Consider the following 19901-nt stretch of genomic DNA (forward strand, 5'->3'; position numbering starts at 1 on the left):
CAAACCTCCCAGTGATAACTGAACTAGCGGTTCATTCTTATATGTACAAACTTGACTGATATATTCTGATGTATAGGCTTATGCATTTTCATTCATTATGTAGCAGTGTAGGTTGTAAGACTTGCTATGTAAGCCATAACCACTTGAGCTGGATTTTAAGCTACCCTTAGATGTGAGTCAACAGTCGCCTGGTCTGGTCAATAAGTATTTGTCAGTCACCTCCCACTGACAAGCTAGTACCACTTCCTTCTCCCCACTCCGACTTCTCCTTTGACAGTATTTGTAAGCTCAACTAGTCTTGCAGGTATTTTAAGCGCTTTTCATTGGGCTTGCCCCAAGTGTGTCTCGGATCATGTCTGCACTTTTACCTGCCCTCTTTCTTCTGTGGGTGGCCTTGGTGTATCTGTGAACTACTCATAGTGGAGGCAGCTATTCTCTGAGTAGAATAATAATATTTAGCTAAGCAGATAACTGGAAAGCAATGATGCGCTGAGGCATGGGTAAAAAACAGTAACTGCAGTACCCCTTAACCGTATAAAAGATTACTTGGCACAGTCCTGCCACTTAAAGATTAGTTGGCCAATTCCAGCTTGGATGGACATGAATTTCAAGGTCCCTTCTAATAACATAGAGGGTGAGCCTGTGCCAGCAAAGCACTGCCGTTGTTCATTGTACATTAGCCCCACTGTTCATTTGCCCCCTTATAAGCCTAGGTCATTTTACTATATGAAGAGTTGAGATTATTGGGCTTTTCCAGCCAGATCAGACATCAAATCATCCGATTTTAAGTTTTTTGTTTTTCCGATAAGTCCAAATTGTCATCATTACCACAAAATGCAAAAATACTTCATTGATTGGACAGCTGGTAGCACATTGAGAATTGCTTTATTTTAGCATCACACTTTAATATTAACAATTTTGTACAAAAATGAGTTATTTGGTTCTTAGAACTGTCATGCTTTGAGGAGAAACTTTTCAGTTTTTCCATTTTGGATTTTGCCAGAAATGATTTCCCTTGCCGCAAGTGCAGTGGGATGATTTGTCAAAAACGCAGCTAAATGTTCTGAGTTATGTCCGTGTTTAGTACTTTGGTATAGGTATTTGCAAAACAAAAAAAAAAGTGGGCTAACAATTGCATCATGCATTTTTTTTTATTATATTATTGAGTGGGTAGCCCATGGTTAGCCATAGCTTTTGGTGATTTTAGTTTAACGACAATTAGTGGATCTCAAGCTATTTAGCCATATTATTATTATTTTTAATAATTTTTTTTTTTTTTTTTACTACAATTTCCTCAAACTATTCATGCTCCCATTTGCTAGTAGTGTGCCCTGTGCACTAATTTCTAGATCACATCAGTATAATGAATTTGAATTACTGAATAATGTTGAGGTATAAAAGTGGCTATTATGAATATTGGATATTTTGTTATATTAGGGATGCTGTGTGAGGTTTAAATAACTTTTTTATGCTGTATTCTGTTCTGTATGTACAGCGGATTTTAAGAGGTACTGCTTTTCTATTATTATTGACCAAAACCAAGAAATCGCCATTGTAAAGATACAAAAGAATATTCTGCATTGAAAGGAAGAAAGTGACAACTTATTTTGAAACCGTTTTGTGTAAGCTTTCTTACTTTTATAAAAGGGTACAACCATGCTTAATATAGTTTTGCTCTTATTCTGTAGCTTGGCTTAAAGGCATTGCGCCATTTGAGTCTCTTTACCGTTTGAATGTGGTAACACTGCAAAAATGTATAAAGATGAAGATTTGGCAGCTGTGCCTATAATGATACACAATTATTACACAAGATTTAGGTAGACTTGCAAATTGTGTTGTATATGGGTTTTTAACAGTTGTAGCAACTAGTCAGGAATTGTATTAAATTTTCTGACCTATATTGTTGATATGAGCAGAAATCTGGTTGCTGTAGCAGTTTTTTTTTTTTTGAATTTGCATTAATCATTATTAAGCTCACCCAAGAGCATCCTTTAAAAAAAAAAACAAAAAAACTGACTAGGAACATTTATGACAAGTAATCTTATGCAAATACAGAGAATGTAAACTCAGTCTTAATGTGGAGTTCCAGCTGTTTTTGTGTTTGTTAAACGTCAGCAGCTACAAAAACTGTAGCTGCTGACTTTTAATAAACACACACTTACCTGTCCCAGGGTCCAGCGATGTACCCACCCGCACAGTCCCTTTTCTCCTTCTGTACTCCACTGTGTCGTCATCTCAACTGTGGGCATCAGGCTGTGGCAGCTTGCGGCTTCACAGCCTGGTGCCCTCTGCACATGCGTGAGTCGCGCCACGCCTCCTGATTGGTCTGGCAGTCTTCTGGGACCTGTGAAAGTTCCCAGGAGACTGTGGGAGCAAGGAGGGGGCCGAACATCCTGCTCACTTTGCCGCGGCGAACTGAGCTGGAAGTGGGAGCGGATACCTGTCAAAAACAGGTATCCGCTCCCCCCCATAGGGTGCCAAATATAGCAGTGGAGGGGGGGGAGGAGGCAAATAAGCGGAACTTCCGCTTTTGAGTGGAATTCCACTTTAACTTGAGCACAGTTTTCTATCACCTTGCTTGCTGAAAAGCATTGTTTGGAAAAGCAAAGAAATAAAACCTGAATGTGAATTATCTTACAGCAACTTCAGTGAATGTATTATCTGACACACACACTTACTTTACAACCCCAATTCCAAAAGGTTGGGACACTGTGTGTAAAATCTACATAAACATAGAATGGAATGCAATGATTTGCAAATCTCATAAACCCATATTTTATTCACAATAGAAAAACCTATCAAATGTTTAAACTGAGAAATGTACCATTTTAAGAAAAAAAAAAAGTTAATTTTAAAATTGATGGCAGCAACACATGCCAAAAAAGTTGGGACAGGGCCAAGTTTACTATGGTGTAGCATCCTCTCTTCTTTAAACAACACTTTGTAAACATCTGGGAACTGAAGAAACCTGCTGCTGGAGTTTTGGGAAAGGAATGCTGTCCCTTTCTTGCTTGATACAAGCTCAATAGCCCTGGGTCTGCTTTTTTTTTAGTTTCAAGATGCGTCAAATATTTTCCGTAAGCTTCCTCTCCTCTTTAGTCTGGAAAACATGGCTCCTATGGTTAAATGGTCAAATTTTGATTCGTCTGACCGATGAACAGTTTTCCACTTTCTAACAGACCACTTTAAATGAGCTGTGGCCCAGAGAAAACAGCAGCGTTTCTGGATCATGTTCAGATATCGCTTCTTCTTTGCATGATAGAGCTTTAACTTGCATTTTTGGACAGCACTTTAAACTGTGTTTACAGACAGTGATTTTTGGAAGTATTCCTGAGCCCATGCAGTGATGTCCATTACAGAATCATGCCTGGTTTTAATGCAGTGCGATGCAGTGATCATGGGCATCCAATATGGTGGCCTTGTCTCCTGTACACCGAGATTTCTCCAGATTATTGGTATCTTTTTGGTGATAAAGTCTTTGCAATATTCCATTGAGGAACATTTTGAAATTGTTCGATAATTTTTATACACAGCTTTCACAGATTGGTGAACCTCTGCCCATTTTTACCTCTGAGACACTGACTCTCTGAAATGCCCTTTTCATACCCAATCATGATACCGTCTTGTTGCCAGTTAACTTAATTAGTTGCAATATGTTCTTCCAGCTCTTGTTTATTTCTACCACTTACTTTGCAAGCTTTCTGTTGCCCTGTCCCAACTTTTTTGAGATGTGTTGCTGGCATTAACTTCAAAATGAATTTTTTCTTAAAATTATACATTTTAAACATTTGATATGTTTTCTATTCTGAATAAAATATGGGTTTATGCGATTTGCAAATAATTGCATTTTGTTTTATGTAGATGTTATACAGCGTTCCAACTTTTTTGGAATTGGGATTGTAGTATAGCACCACACGGTACTACGCACTAAGCTTAACTACTAGGAAACTGCTAAATACACCGTTGAAATACTTGTGGGAACCATCTTGCCTGCCAAAGTAGTTGTACGCCTGTCTATCCAGTTCTGAGATTTACACAGCTCAGCCACACAGCACAGGCAGATTGAAGACCTGGATATTTACTACTACAGTTTAGCTATTCAGCTTTGTCACTTCTTCCCCCAGCCTGTTATTGTACAATGAAGAAGAAGCAGGAGAGTTCTGATTGCTGTGCTTCTACTCTCTGTGCTCTCTGTCAGCATAATTCCAATGCGCATAATTGCATGCAGCATACCTGATTAATGCCTAATGCCGCCCTGCTCCCCTCCCAGTCTGCCTTCTACTGTACAGTTTGATACCAAGTCAAATTTAGGTACTTAAACCAGTAGCATGAAAAACAATTTCATTAAATTTTAATGGACAGGAATACATTAATTGGAGGTTTTTGTCTCTCTGGAATGTAATCTTTAAACCTCAAGTCTGTTTTGTAACCATTGTAAAGGAAACCTGTTCCGAGAGAGATCAGCTGCCATTAATAACTCCTCCTTCAGAAACCTCTTAATTTTCCTGTCCGTCATACTCATGCTAAGGGCTGCATACTTTTTTTTCTGAGTTCTAAAGTATGAAGATAAAGAGTTCTGACGGACATTGATTTCACTTGCTGCATACTTTTTCTAATTGAAGTAATAAGTTAGGTCTATCAGCATGACAGACATGTAACTACCATTTTCAGAGACATTTTTGAAATCCGCTCCCCTATTTCTGTCAGAAAAGGGTTCCTTTCAAGAGTCTCTACTTGATGGTGCCCCAACTATCCGCTTTATGGTCTAAGTACTTTTTTATTGTTTAAAATGCTTCTTTTATATCTGAGGTAAAACTTGAACTTTTATAGGTGGAACCTTTTGGTTGGCTTGTTGTGCATCATTTATTGTATTCATACATCACAGACCTCTTTTCTTTTTCTAAAAGCTCCTTCCAGATGTGTTGTCATGCAATTTGTGGATTTCTCCGGTAGACCTCAGACAGTCCCTTTTTTGTAAAGAGCCTGTCCCCACCATTGTGTTGCATTGGAAAGGGTCAATGTGTGCTGCATTTCGTGTGTGTTGACCTGAAGTTTGCCACCCATACCAGTCCAAAAGGATTCTTTGAGAGATGCAGTGCATAACACAATACACATAAACCTGTACATCCTGGAGAAACAAACCCTGAATGGTTATATTAGCTTGTTTGCTCTAAATTGGTTTTCAACCTCTTTTGGAAAAAAAAATCCATAGTTGTAGCCAATGCTGTTTGTTTTATGTTTTAAAGCAGGTGAAAGAAATGAAAAGATGCTGTGAACACATCTAAAGGCACAGTTCACATCTTTGTGTCTTAGGAACGCACCTCACTGCATGAAGGCTGCATTTTTTGCTAATGGTGTGTGTGTGTTGGGGTGCTATCATAAATGAATGGCACTGCAGTGCACCAACAAATGCATGTAAACAAGCCTTTTTGTGCAGTGTTTTGTGTGCATTGTATGTATTCCAGCAAATGCATCTCCCTGAAAGATCAATATGATTTGATGTAAACACACAAAGTGCACCTCAACCAATAAAAATGACCAAGGTAATGTGAATCTGTCAGCCATTTTAACACTCTCTCTGGATACCACAATGTATGTGCTCTTGTATTGCCAGAGGACCCTCTTCTGTGCACATTTTATATTCGCAGCTTCACTTATTTACTGAGAGCTTTAGGGCTCATGTACACGGGACGTTTTGGAAAACACTTCTGAACGATGGAAACTGCTGGAAAACGTAGGTTAAAAAACGTCTGTTTAGCTGCGTTTGCATACCGAGTTTATGCGTGTTTGCGTTTAGAAAGGCTTTTTTTAAAGATAACATCAGGAGACCTTCCAAAATGCCCAGAATGCACTGAAAAACAATAAAAAATTAACCATTTCAGACATTTTGAGAGAAATAGAGCAGAAGCAGAGAGAGCAGTGTGTGTTTAGATGACCTGTCTTTTCTGGTTGTATTCACTATGGATCCCATCATGAGCGCACTGCAGCACGTTCTATAATTTTTTCCTTCACGCAAAACCTGGACCTGACTGCGCTGGTGTGCTAGGTCCATTTGAATACATGGAAAATGCTTTGCATGCATTTCTGATGATGAAAAAAGGCTCTGGACAGCATTTGGATATGGAACAATTAATAAACGCTTCTAAACGCAAATGTTTACAAGCTATGGTGTTTGAAACGCTGATAAAATCTGCTCCTGAACACAAGTTTGGTGCATTCAAAAAAACGACTGTAAACTCAACTGCCTGTAAATGACGATGTGTACGTGGACACATGGGAAAACATGAGGGAGAGTTCAGGGGCTGCTGAAAAAAAAACAGCAGAAAAGCTCCTGAACGTGAGTTTATCAGCTGCAGTGTACATGAGCCCTTATTCCTTCAACTTTAAGGCCCACCTCTCTTTCCCATTGATGGGCACTTTGTGGGTAATAAGAGTACAGTCATTGCATAGGGCACAAGTAAGTCGAGACCTTACAGAAGAACAGAGTAACACCTATATAATTGGGGTAGAAGAAGACCTTTAAAGCAGGACTTTTTAACCTTTAACAATACACACTGGATACTAGTAGGTGTGATTTTTCAGTCTCCTTCTCCATACATTAGATTGGAATTTATTTGTACTTATTTTTTGCATTACTGGATAAAGTTTGTAATGTCTTTGAGGACTTTATGAATCAAGAGACCCTCCTACCCCCAAACAATGAAACTGGAATTTTAGATGGAAAGTGTGTGTATGTACAATAATCTGTTTAGTGGTCAGAGGGTGATATCCAGTCATTATGTTGTTGCTAGATTTAAGAGGTATTACTACTTTACGGAATGAGACACATACATCTTAAAGCACGACTCCAGTCAAAATGTATTCTTTAAGTTTTGGATAGACTTTGGAAGAGTAAATACTTGTGTGTTTTCTTTTTTTGTTTTTTTTAAACTGCCTGTCTGTCCCCATTAGGGACTTCTGTCCCTGTGACAATAGGATAAGAAATGAGGTGAGTAGTGTCCATAAAAACCTAAAAAAAAAAAAAAGTTTTATTACAGTGTGTGTCACTACGGGAGAGAATTCCCATCACTCACTGTCTGTCAGAAAATAAAAGGAAATCTCTCCAGTGAGCACCATTAAAAGCCTTAAAGGGATCCTATCTATACTCCCTCACAATCCAAAAGTTTAAAAAAAAAAAAGGCAAAATTACCTGGAATTGGGCTTTAACCTTTATATAGCAACAATGTAGACCTTGTTGATTGGAAAAGAAAGATTTTTCCAGCTTTGTGTGCTGACCATCAAAAGATGCACAAAAGAATGTCTCTTAACAGTATTTTATTAATATACAGGCACACTCCTTACATTTATTTATATGCAGAGGGCCTTGACATATTTTGCTTGCTGTGGTGCCTAAAACTGAACTCCAGTCAAATATCTAAATACACAGATCAGCCGATTTATCTGCCAAAGGATTTTCATTTCTGTCCTTTCAGTCCTGCAATATACACTGCTACACAGAACAGCCCTGTTTGGCAGGGAAGGAGACCTGATCTTTCTGTGCTGCAGTTCACCTTTTACTTACAGGTCTCTTCTCCACCTCACCTTGTGATTGGACAGTGAGAAAGGAGGAGCAGCAGACTCACAAGTTCATCACGCTTGTACTCTGCTCTCTCTTTCTGTCCGCATATTACTTGAACTGCAACATGCCTAAATGGTATCTTGTACTGATTCTCCCTCTCTTCTGTACAGGTACTGCAAGAGGTTCCAGTATTCATGACTTAAATATGCAGAATTTATTTTTCAATATGTTTAGCCCAGAAGAAAGCAGCATTCTGCATAATGATAATTCAGGTTTATTTACATTCCCTACCTACAGTGACCAACTTAAACTCAGGCTTTAAATTTCAAAGTAGATTTCAGGGGTTTTTTTTGGATTAGTACTAGTCAGTGGAATAGTGGCAATTGGCTTTGTCTTTGCAAGGAAAGCTTATATCTGCTGAAGGTCCTAGGTTCTCCCATTAAACTGACTACAAGAAGACATTCAAGTAGTGGTCAAAACTAAAGCAGGGCAGAATCTCCTTAAATGATTTTAATGCTTTATATTATCTAGCAATTTATGTTGGGAGCGAAGTGGTCACACATAATGCTCTTTGTTGGTAAATCTAATCTTTATGTAGCTGGTACCAGGGGCGGACTGACCATTTTGGAAACTCGGGCAGTGCCCGAGGGCCCGGGGTCAGTAGGGGGCCCCATGAGATACCCCTGGTACCTTTTTCATAGGCTTTTTTGAGTTTGGGCAAGGACACAGGGGCCCCATGATCCCCTATTGCCCAGGGGCCCCATGAGTTGTCAGTCCGCCCCTGGCTGGTACTACAAAGGTCTGACAGATCTAAAGGATGTTGACTATATGTATTGCCAGTTTAAAGCCCAACTCCTGGTTTCTTGTGACACCAAGCTGGTCCAAAGAACGATTTGCTTCACTAACAGGTGCGCCTGTTGGGAGCGCTGTATAAACAGTATGTGGCATCAGCTACATACAATATACAGTGCTGTGTTGCGGCAGTGAGATGGGGACTTTTCCATTCTCAGAACAAAATCACGTTTCTCAGGATTCATTGTATTTCATTAATATGTCTAAAGGTGGAGATTGTAATCTTGCCTATCTGCTCTTCCACCTCAACCAATCAGAGGAAGCCCTGTATTCTTTGTTCCTGCTACCGGAACACAATGATGTGTACTGTATGTAGCTTATGCTACATACAGTTTAACCACATCCCCACCGCCCTATAGCAGATATACAGCTACAGGGTGGCACGATCACATATATATGTGATTTTGTATTTCCGGGTAGGGGGCACGCTGTGATTACCGAGGATCTCCGACGGGCAGGAGAACTGCTTTGTTTACTAACCGTCCTCCTCGCTGTCAGCTCGGGCACAGTGCTCTGGATGGCAGTGTGTTTGCAGTGAAGCACCCACAACCCCCCCCCTTGTAAAACACTCCCAGCACACAGTTAACCCTTTGATCACCCCTCATGTTAACCCCTTCCTGCCCAGTGTCATCAGTACAGTGTCAGTGCTTTTTTTTTAGCACTGATCACTGTATTCGTGTCACTGGGGATGTCAGTGACACCAAGTCAGTTCCCCCCAGTGTCAGAATGCCTGCTGCAGTCCCGCTATAAGTCGCTGATCGCTGCCATTACTAGTAAAAAAAAATGTTTCCAGTATATATACACCACCATTTGTAAACACTATAACTTTCACGTAAACCAATTAATTTACACGTGTTGGGATTTTTTTTTTTTTTTTAGCAAAGACATGTACAATACATTTTGGCCTAAAGTTATGACGAAATTTAATTTTTAATTTTTTTTTTTACTAGACATGTTTAATAGCACAAAGTCAAAAATATTGTTTGTTCTCAAAATTGTCAGTCTTTTTTTTTTTTTTTTTATAACGCAAAAAATAAAACCGCACAGGCAATCAAATACCACTGAAAGAAAGCTCTATTTGTTGTAAAAAAAAGGACCTACATTTAATTTGGGTGCAGTGTTACATGACCGCACAATTGTCCGTTAAAGTAACGTAGCACCGTAAAGCAAAAAGTGGCCTGGTCAGGAAGGGGGGTAAATCCTCAGGAGGGCAAGGGGTTAAACAGCACCCCCAGCAGGCATATATGATAGTGAAGCGTCACAAGAAACCTGGAGTTAAGCTGGCCCTACACGTATAGATTTTCGTTCGAGAATTTTTGTTTCAAGAATATTCATTTGATTTTCTAATTGTTAGTGGGGTCAAATCAATGTTTGTTTTTGACAGCAGTGGCAGGAAATTTTGAGGGGGCAGGAAGAAAAACCTTTCTTGATCAAACAAATTTTCAGCCAGTGTATGTGTTTATCGTTCAGAAATTACATTAGCTTTAAAATCGAATCTTAAAAGCAGAAGACGTTTTTCGAACAACATTCGTCCATTCATCAAATTTTCGTACGACTTTTCTTACGAATATTCTCGCCTGAAAATCTACACGTGTATGGCCAGCTTTAGGCTTTAAGAGCAAGCAATAACTAGGTCTGCCATGTGCCACTTTATATAAGGCATTTAAAAATTTTTTTGATATCTGTATTCTGTAGTGATGATCTGTGTGGGAAACTGCACCATAAGGGGATATATTTACAGATTATTGGTTACTTCGTATAGTTTATTGGGATTATATTTGCACTTAGAGGATTTAGGGATGGTGTTCTGTAAAGAAGGTTGGTGATGTTTCTCATGTCTGGTACATTTTCTAGCTCCAGGTTCCTCTCTGTTGCTTGTTCCCTTAGGTAAGTAGTGTTACAGGATATCACTTCATGTGACTGCTAACCTAGGAAGGAAAAGGTTTAATATCTTAAATTTAAAACTCCTGAAACTGTAACCATGAAATAAAACAACCATTGGTTATCTAAATACCCCAGCATATTGTGTGACGCAAAATTCTATATACCCAACATCTACTCATAGAAGTATTTCTTTTGTAGATCAAGCCAGTACTCACTCATTTGGGTCACAACTACTGACAATTCTGCTGTTTAAGGATAAAATATTAATGTGACTAATACAATGGCATCTCCCTCTCCATGGGTGTGTTTAATGCAGGATATGCCTAATTGTTTGAATTCTTCATATCCATTATTGCAGTCGGTGAGACGTTAGTGGAATGCACAGTTTACAGATGTAATTACTGGTACACGGTTCACATCTGTGATTCAGAAGGGATACATACTGTATGTGATGTGGTTACACTCCTCTCTGTATCTCCTGCTATTTGAATTGACTTTTATATTGAAACAAAGAAGCTTGCACTATTTCAAGTACATTCAGGGAAAGGTCTTGATCTCAGACCCTATAATGGTATAATAGGCCCCTAAATAAATTACAAGAGTTAGAAATATGATCATTCCAAACTATGAATTCCTGTCAAATGAAAGGCATGTACAGTGTATTAGGAACATCAACACGCAAGACAACCAGGTTGGGCTCTAAAATAATTGTGCAAAAAGCAAAAAATATGCTGTCTTCTACTGTGGCAGGTTAAATGCTTACAGCAAACCCCTAGTTTGCTGTAAGCATTTAACCCGCTACAGTTGCCACCTCATCCCTTTAAAACGGAACACATTAATTACACAGGTTCTGGGGCTTATTTAATGCACATAAGGCACTAAGTGAGTTTAATTACCACCTCAATCAGCCACAGAACCTCTGTAATTAATATGTGTTCGGTTTTAAAGGGATGAGGTGGCAACCCTACAGCAAACCCCTACCTATAATTCTGTCCTCTCCTATACCTCCAAGAATGATGATATTGTAAGATTCCAGCTTTTTCATGAGATCTTTCTTCCCTTTGTCATATAGTGCATTATATAGCACATGGTTCCTCCTACCCTGTTAGACCTTTTCAATTTAGTGCCAAGTGAGTGTTTGTTGCATAAGGTTTCATTATGTTTCAGAAATTGTCAGGGTTATGCAAGCTCAGGCACAGCAACAAGCTCCGTTACAGCCGATGATCATGTGGTCACATGGTTTGATTAGACATTACCTTGTAATGTTCTCAGTATGTGCATTTTTTAATGAAATTTAATTGTATTTAGAGGTAGAATTAACATTTAATGTAGCAAGACTAATGAAAGCTGTCATTTGTTTGCTATGGATTACTGAGCACCACTACGGTTTACACCAAGTTGTTAAAGTCCAGTTTCTTTACTACTGACTAATCTATTTGGGGTTTCATATGTAGTTACAGACGGTTCACACACAAGTAGCTTGGAATTCATATAGGGAATATTACACATTGAAAAGTCCTTGCAATACACTGGTTTGTTGCCTAAAGCATCTTTTAATTTTTCTTGGCCAATTGTAGTTCCAAGTACAAGACTCACCTTCTGCATCTGATGAAATCAATATAGATGGTCTTCCTCTGGAGATGTTCAATATTGAGTTGGATAAACACAAACTACACTTGCATGGTTTTTGGTTTTTTTCTTTTTGTTTTTTTATTTTACTATAGGTAATCATCAGGATAGTAAAAATGAATGTATTTGTAGGGTATTTAGATTAATGTGCTGCATAGCAGTGAAAAAAGCAATTTTTTACTACATTTAAGTGCATTTCAGGGGCTTGTAGTGCACGATAACATGTGTTTATCATACTTTTTTATCTTTTATTTTTTATTTATTTTTACTGTATTGCAACCTCAAAAATCACAGAAAATGTGCATTTACCTGTGAAATCACGTTATTGCATGTGTAAAGATATTGGGAAACTGTTAAGGTGCCCACCGATAAATCAATAGTATAATTTTCTTTTTTTTATACTTTTTTATAATCTGATGGTTGTTCGCAGGGAAATTATTTATCCATAACATAAAATTGTGATTGAATTGAAAAGTAATTTTGTTGTGTATAGCCAGCATTAGTCAAGAAGAGCAATAAATTAAAAAATTGGGAAATTAAAAGGGACTAACTTCTGTCAGTTAATAGAAGTTGTCATTTTTAGATGAAAGGCAGTAGTACTTCATTGCCCCACTTCAAAGCGCATTAACAACCCCCCAACGATTGATTTATCAGTGTTGTAGCAGGCAGGTGTGTCAAAGCCGTTGATATTATCTAGCACAATACATTGCCCCTGTCTAAGGAAAGGGATGCAGAAGGTGCTATTGAGACCACATTTCAAGTAGTCACATAATTCACTGACTGGGTATGAGAAAAAAGGGCAACCTTTGCAGTTTATTGGGCCCACTTTAAAATGTTTAGCATTCCTGGCCATATTAGCTTGATTTTCCAAAGTCTGCTTGATCTCTCAACCTTGCTGTCTGGCAGGGATCAGAAAGTACATTAAAAGGAAGGAATCACTGCAGATGCTGGTATACTTGAAACCCTGGCAAGAGACACCCTTTAGTAACTGAGACCAATAATCCATCAACTGGTGAGGACATTTTCTGTTCATTTCTGTTCATTGCTGAAGTTGCTCTGGCTGTTCAGCATCTTAAATGCTCTGCCAACCAAGATCGAGGCTGTAGGCCAACAGCAGCATAAGCATTGAATATTCAGCACCCATGATTTACTTGACCGTAGCTTTCTTTTAAGAATCATACAGATGCCCCTTGGTTTGGGGATATGTCTCTAGTGAATTATTTTGTTTTATTAGTATTGATATATCATTTGTTTTGGGTTTTTTTTGGGGGGGGGGGTTGTTTTTTTTTTTCTTTTCAAATGTGACTGAAAATCCTGCACTGAGGTATCTTATTACATGCCCGGTTGGTACATTCAGTCCTGCAAATGATCATATACCAATACCACGTTTATTTATCCTGTCACAGATGGTAAAAAGAACTGATCTGTCCGTGATTGAGAGCTAAAATACATATACCTACTTTTTATGTTCTTTTTTTTTTTTTTTTTTTTTTTTTAAAGACATATGAAGTATTGTACCAGAGTATTAGTTGAAATGTAATATTTTATTGATGATTGCTATCCTTTAAAAGGAGTACTTTGAGATGTCATCAATCTGATGTGAATTGTGTAAATGTTAATGACAACCTCCGTGTTTATTACATTTACTGTTAAAACAGGAAAAAAAATAAGACTGAAGCATACATTATCATTGCCTTTTTTGACCACATCTATTGCAGATTATGTAATCCATGTACAATTGTCAGAAAATGTGACATTAAAGAATAGTTTATGTATAGAAATAACTGGTCTTTGTCATTTATTTGTGTATTGTCCTTACCAGTTTGATATTGGGCATCTTAAAGTGGAATTCCAGTCAAAAATGAAAATCTACTCTTGACTTGTATTTATAAAATATACAAACTTTAGAAAAACGCAGTATTGTAATTACTGAATGTCTGATTAGAAACAACAGTCTTCTTTGGACATTTAGCAGTTCTCCTGTGCTCAACCGATAAACCCTGATGTTCTGTCTGCATATCTAATTTCTTGATGCCCTAAAATGCCAGTACAGTACAAACACCCCATAATTACCCATTTTGGAAAGTAGACACTTCAATGTATTTAGTAAGAAGCAAGGTGGACTTGTATTTTTTGCTACAATTTTTTTAGAAAATGAAAGTAAATAAAATGTAATTTTGTTTCACAAAGTAGTCATTTTAACAAGCCATTTCTCAATCACAGCATAGAAATACTTACAATTACATCCCAAAACATGTTCTTCTACTTCTCTTGAGTATGGAAATACCAGATGTGTGAGAGTTTTTCATTGCCTAAATGCATAGCGGGGCCCAAATTCCATAGAGCACCTTCAGGTTTTCAAGGGGCATTACTCGGGCATCTAATTTTCTGACTACCGATCTTTTTGTTTTTTTTTTTTGAAGACTCTGGAGCACCAGCACAGCAGAAACACCCACAAAATTACAACATTTTGGAACACGAACTCTCAAGTATTTTAGGAAGCATAGTGAGTCTTGAATATTTCATTTCTTGCCACACATTTTTGGACAATGAAGAAAATGAATTTTTTTTTTTTTTATTGTACACAAAGTTGTTTTAGGATATTTCTTACAGCATGGGCATACTTGGACTTGCACGCCAAAACATATTCTGCTACTCCTGGGTACGGGGACACCACATGTGTGAGACTTTTTCGGTGTTTTGGACAGATTATGTACTGGACATTGTGTCTTCTGTATCACAAAATTCAAGCAATATTGTATCAAAAACCATGTCCTGTGATGTCTGCTTCTGTACTACTGGTCAAGGAAAATAGCTTAGTGTAGAATTGCCTATAGAAGTCCCCATTCCTTTAAGCCAGCTGGTACATGGCTGCTCCCAGGAATGCTACGTTCTCTCATCAGGAAGTACAGGTGGCTGAGCAAAAACAAAGGGTAAACAAAAGATTTCCTGTGGTGCTGGGAGTGCAGTTTTCCACAGGGGATGACTGGGACTGGTGTCTTGCAGGAATGTAGTTACTGGGATGTGCAGATGGATCAGTTTAGGCAATAGGCAGAGACGTGGTCAATAAAGAGGCAAAGGGTCAGTCCCAGGCAGCAGGCAGAAACGTGGTCAAAAAGCAGATCTGGGTCAATACAGGTGGCAGGAAGAAGCAACATTGCACTGGTGTGGCGGTGATTAGAAACACTGTTGCTAGCTGCATTGCCACTGATATGGCTGTGATCAGGAATGCAGTTGCTGGTTTACAGCAGTCTGGTGACACTGGTGTAGCTAGTAATTAAGGACACTGTTGCTGGCTTCTGCTGTTCTGATGACACAGGGACTGGTGTGGTGGAGAGCAGCAAAACTGTTGCTGGCTGACACTGCTGTGGTGGCACTCGGGAAAACTGTGGGTGGCTGCACTGGTCTGGCAACAGTCACTGGTGTGGCAAAGATCAGGAACATTTTGTTGTTGTCTTGCACTGGTGTGGAGGCAATCAGAAACAATGATGCTGGCATACAGTGGTTTGGTGACATTGGCCCTAATGTGGTAGCAATCAGGAACACTGTTGCTGGCTGAAGAACAAACACACTCTTGCGCTTACAAACAAAAAACTATATATACAAAACTATAAGTCTATACACTATTAGTCTTTTTAATTATTATGTTTTTTAATTTTTAAGAAAATATTTTTCATGAGCTGCACGAGAGGAATAATCTATCAACTGAGATTAGATTGTTTCACAGGAGGTCCCTACCACGCACAGCTGATCCCAGCTAATAAAAAAGGAACAAGCACTTTTAGACCTTTGTTCTAAAGGTCCAACTTTTAGGGTGAAAGGCCAATCTGTATGTTGGTGGTGAAGTGTCCTCATGGTTGTGGGTGAATTAATACAACCCAAAGAAGATCGGCTACTCTAAGATGAAGGAAGCACATAAGAGACTTTCAAATAGAACTGTTGTTTATACTTATTGCAATTATTTTCATTTGTTTTGGGTTGAAAAGGATATTACATTTCTTTTGATATGTTCACTGTGGTTGATAAGTATTTTTTATCAAGTTTGCTTCTACACAGTTATTTGACACAGTGTATTCACCATGTTTGACAGGTATTGATTTTTTTAAAATACATAATGGTATACAGTTTGGGCATATACATTTTTCTGGCTTACACTGGTCTGGTGACACTGGAACTGATATAGCAGCGATCAAGAAAACTGTTGCTGGTTTACACTGGTACTGGTGTGGTGTCAGTCTTGGAAAATGTTGGAGGCTGCACTGGTGTGGCAACACTGACTGATGTGGAAATGATCATGGACAATGTTGTTGGCAGCACTGGCACTAGTGTGGCTAGCAATCAGGAACATTGTTGCTGGCTGCAGTGGTCTGGTCACAATGTCACTTGTGTGGCAGTGATCAGGAACACTGTTGCTGGCTTACACTGGAGTGATGACACTGGAACTGGCATGGCTAGTGATCAGGAACACTGTTGCTGGCTTACCCTGGTCTGGTGACACAGGAACTGGTGTGGTGGGGATCAGGCACACTGTTGCTGGCTTACACTGGAGCTGGTGTGGTGGGGATCAGGCACACTGTTGCTGGCTTACACTGGAGCTGGTGTGGTGGGGATCAGGCACACTGTTGCTGGCTTACACTGAAGCTGGTGTGGTGGGGATCAGGCACACTGTTGCTGGCTTATACTGGAGCTGGTGTGGTGGTCATCAAGAAAACTGTGGCTGCACTGGTATGGTGACACTGTACTGGTGTGGGGCCAATCAGGAACTCTTGCTGGCTTACATTGGTCTGGTGGCACTAACCCTGGTGTTGCAGTCATCAGGAAAACTGTTGCTGGCTTACACTAGTCCGGTAACACTGGGACTGATGTGGTGGCAACACTGGCGCTGGCTTATGCTGACCCTGGTGGTATGGTGGCAATCAGGAACACTGTCAGGTACACACTGGTATGGTAACACTGTACTGGTGTGGCGGCAATCAGGAAGACTGTGGCTGGCTGCACGTCTCTGGTGACTGTCATACTCACCATGTAATACATACAAAATAATGTAATGGAAGAGCTTTAGTCTTACTTGTGGCACAGAACCCTAAGCATATTTTATGGGTACAAAAATGCTTTTGTTTAACCACACCCCATTAAGCCCCTCCCACTGCTAATGCAATTTGGCCACACCCACCGTGTGCTGCTGAGTGCACCACTTTACTACCATACACAGTGCCCTCAGGTCTTTTATAATCCCAGCAACACTCTTGGCACAATTAAAATCATGCCCCTGCTCCTTGCAACAGTGCACTAAGAACTGTTGGGCAATGGGGCCCAACTTAGGATCTTTCACACAGGCCCTCTGATTTAATAAAACACCCTTTATTTACATGTGTGATCACTGTAATTGGTCACAGTGACCATGAGGCATAGGGCCAAGGGTTTACACTTCTCTGTGATCTTCTGCGTCTGATGAAAAGTATGCACAGGCATGCACTCGACGGCGCACCAGCTAGGCAAGGAGCAGACTATTGTAAAACAGCCTCCTGCCCTCCGTCGACAGCCATCTGACTGTTATTATACAATGATTGGATGGAAAGTGGTTAAAGTGCATTTCCATTTACCTTTTTAGATGTTTCTTGGGAATAGGTGTAATGCCAGACCGTAAGCATTTCACGGCAAGTGCTGTGTGAGTCTGTCCCACCAGAAAGACTAAGGCTGACCATACAAACCATGGGTTGAAGGAAAGAAAATCATTAGATTCCCCCATCAACACAATCGGTGTTAATGGGGCAATCCTTCCCGCTGTGCTATTATGTTCTGACAGAGGGATGTTTCCCTGTAATCAGAATACAAAGGTCAATTCTGCCTTGCTGGCTATAGCCAGGGGCAGTGATCATGTGAAAAAACCCAACAGGCTGGCTGTACTGAAACTGATTGATTGTCTTCAGTACAACCAGCCTGCCTATTGATAGATTGAATTTCGACTAGTTCCTGCTAAACCAGCCAAATTTCGATCCAGCTATAGCCGGCTTAAGCACTGGATGAATTTCTTCTCATTAACATAAAATTTAACAGCCCAGCTTCTAGATCAGGGTTTATCAACCTTTTCACATTAAAGGAACTCTTGGAAAAACGTTTGAGATCAGAACCCCTGAAATAATTTTCAGATCTACAGCTCTCAGAACAATGGTGTAATCAGAAAGCTTTTGATATAACAATTATTTTTAGAAATAGCATTAAATGATAGAGTAAATATTAAAACATACCTATTTAATATGAGATGTGTGCTGTCTTTTTTTTTTTTTCTGTACATATGCTCAATTCTTGGTTGAAATTGAGATAAGCAGAGTACCGAGGGGTAGCACTGCAAACTATAGGGGTCAGCAGGACAGAGCACAGGGTGTAAGGAGGGCACATTGTGGGACATAACAGGAAAAAAAATATATACAGGGGGCAGGAGGACACATTATAGTGCACAGCAATACTGAGGGACAGGAGAGCCCATTACAGTATCCGTTTTCACCTGCAGAGCAGCGCCAACAGTTTGCGTAGCATGTTACAAAATGAAAGTAGATATTAAAGTTACAATACAATTTGGTATAAGAGGAAACAGAGGGCCCTGCTCGTTAGAGCTTACAAACTAGGAGGAAGGGTTGAGTGATACAAAAGGTAATAGCTGTGTGGGGATGAGCTGATGGAGATAGTAAAAGGCAGTTTTGTAGTTAGAAGCAGGATAGGCTTATTTAAAAAGGTTTTCAGGGATTGTTTAAAGGTGGATAAATTAGGAGATAGCTGGACAGATTGGGGTAGGGAGTACCATAGGATGGGAGAAGCTCGGGAGAAGTCCTGGAGGCGAGCATGGGAGGAGGTGACATGGGAACTAGAGAGCAGAAGGTCTTGGAGGAATCGAAGAGAGCAGTTTGGTTGATATTTTGAGACCAGGTTGGTGATGTAGCTGGAGGCAGAGTTATGGATGCTTTGTGAGTTGTTGTTAGTATTGTGAATTTTATTTGTTGGGCGAGTGGAATCCAGTGGAAGGATTGGCAGAGAGTGGTAGCAGACACTGAGCAGTTGATGAGGTGGATGAGCCTGGCAGCAGCATTCATGATGGACTGGAGGGGGGATAGCCTATGTAAAGGTAAGCCAATGAGGAAGGAGTTGCAGTAGTCGAGGAGAGAGATAACCAGGGAGTGAATTGGGAGCTTTGTGGTATCATTGGTTAAAAAGGGCGTATTCTGGAGATGTTGCAGAGGTTGAGGCGGCATGATTTGGACAGGGATTGGATGTGGGCCTGAAAAGATAGTTCAGAATCCAAGGTTACCCTTAGCATCCTGGCATGCGGGGATGTGTTGACAGTGGTGCTATTGATCCTGACCAAGGAATCGGGGGAATGAGTCCTTTTGTGTCTTGCTGTTCCCTGCTGACCCCTTCTTCTCTCTGGTCCATCCTATATGATGCCACAGCACAGACACTTGTTGCTTCCCTGTGCTTTCTGCATGTGGGGGAAAGGGTGCTGGATAAGTGGGCATGTGATCTACCCATCATCTGCCTGTGGTAGATCGTGGTAGAACCCCTGGGGACTTCTCATGGAACCCCAATTGAGAAACCCTGTTCTAGATGTTTAACCCTTTGTTGGGATAGACAGTGGTTACATCTAGTTTACAACTGACAGTGGAGTCCACCAGGCTAGTACAGATGGGCCTCTCCAGACCCCAAATAAACAAGAAGACAAGTAAGAATTGATAGTGCTAGAGTTACCAGAAATGAGCATCTGGTAAGCAACTATTTTAAAATGTTTATGTTATGTGAATGAGAACATGTAACAAATACAAAGTAGGTGTTATCTCTATTTGGCTGCAAAAGTGGAAATACACAGTTTGTGAGATTCAAACCAATGCGTTTGGAAAATGCTGTCATTTTATGTCTTTGGGTGGCCTTGCTTTTACTGACTTAAGTACTTTTGACTTGGAACAACTGTATATAGTTTTTTTTTTTT

The sequence above is a fragment of the Staurois parvus genome, unplaced genomic scaffold (assembly GCF_062004578.1).
Source record: "Staurois parvus isolate SC_StPar_1 unplaced genomic scaffold, SC_StPar_1.0 ptg000014l, whole genome shotgun sequence".
In the NCBI taxonomy this organism is placed as follows: domain Eukaryota; kingdom Metazoa; phylum Chordata; class Amphibia; order Anura; family Ranidae; genus Staurois; species Staurois parvus.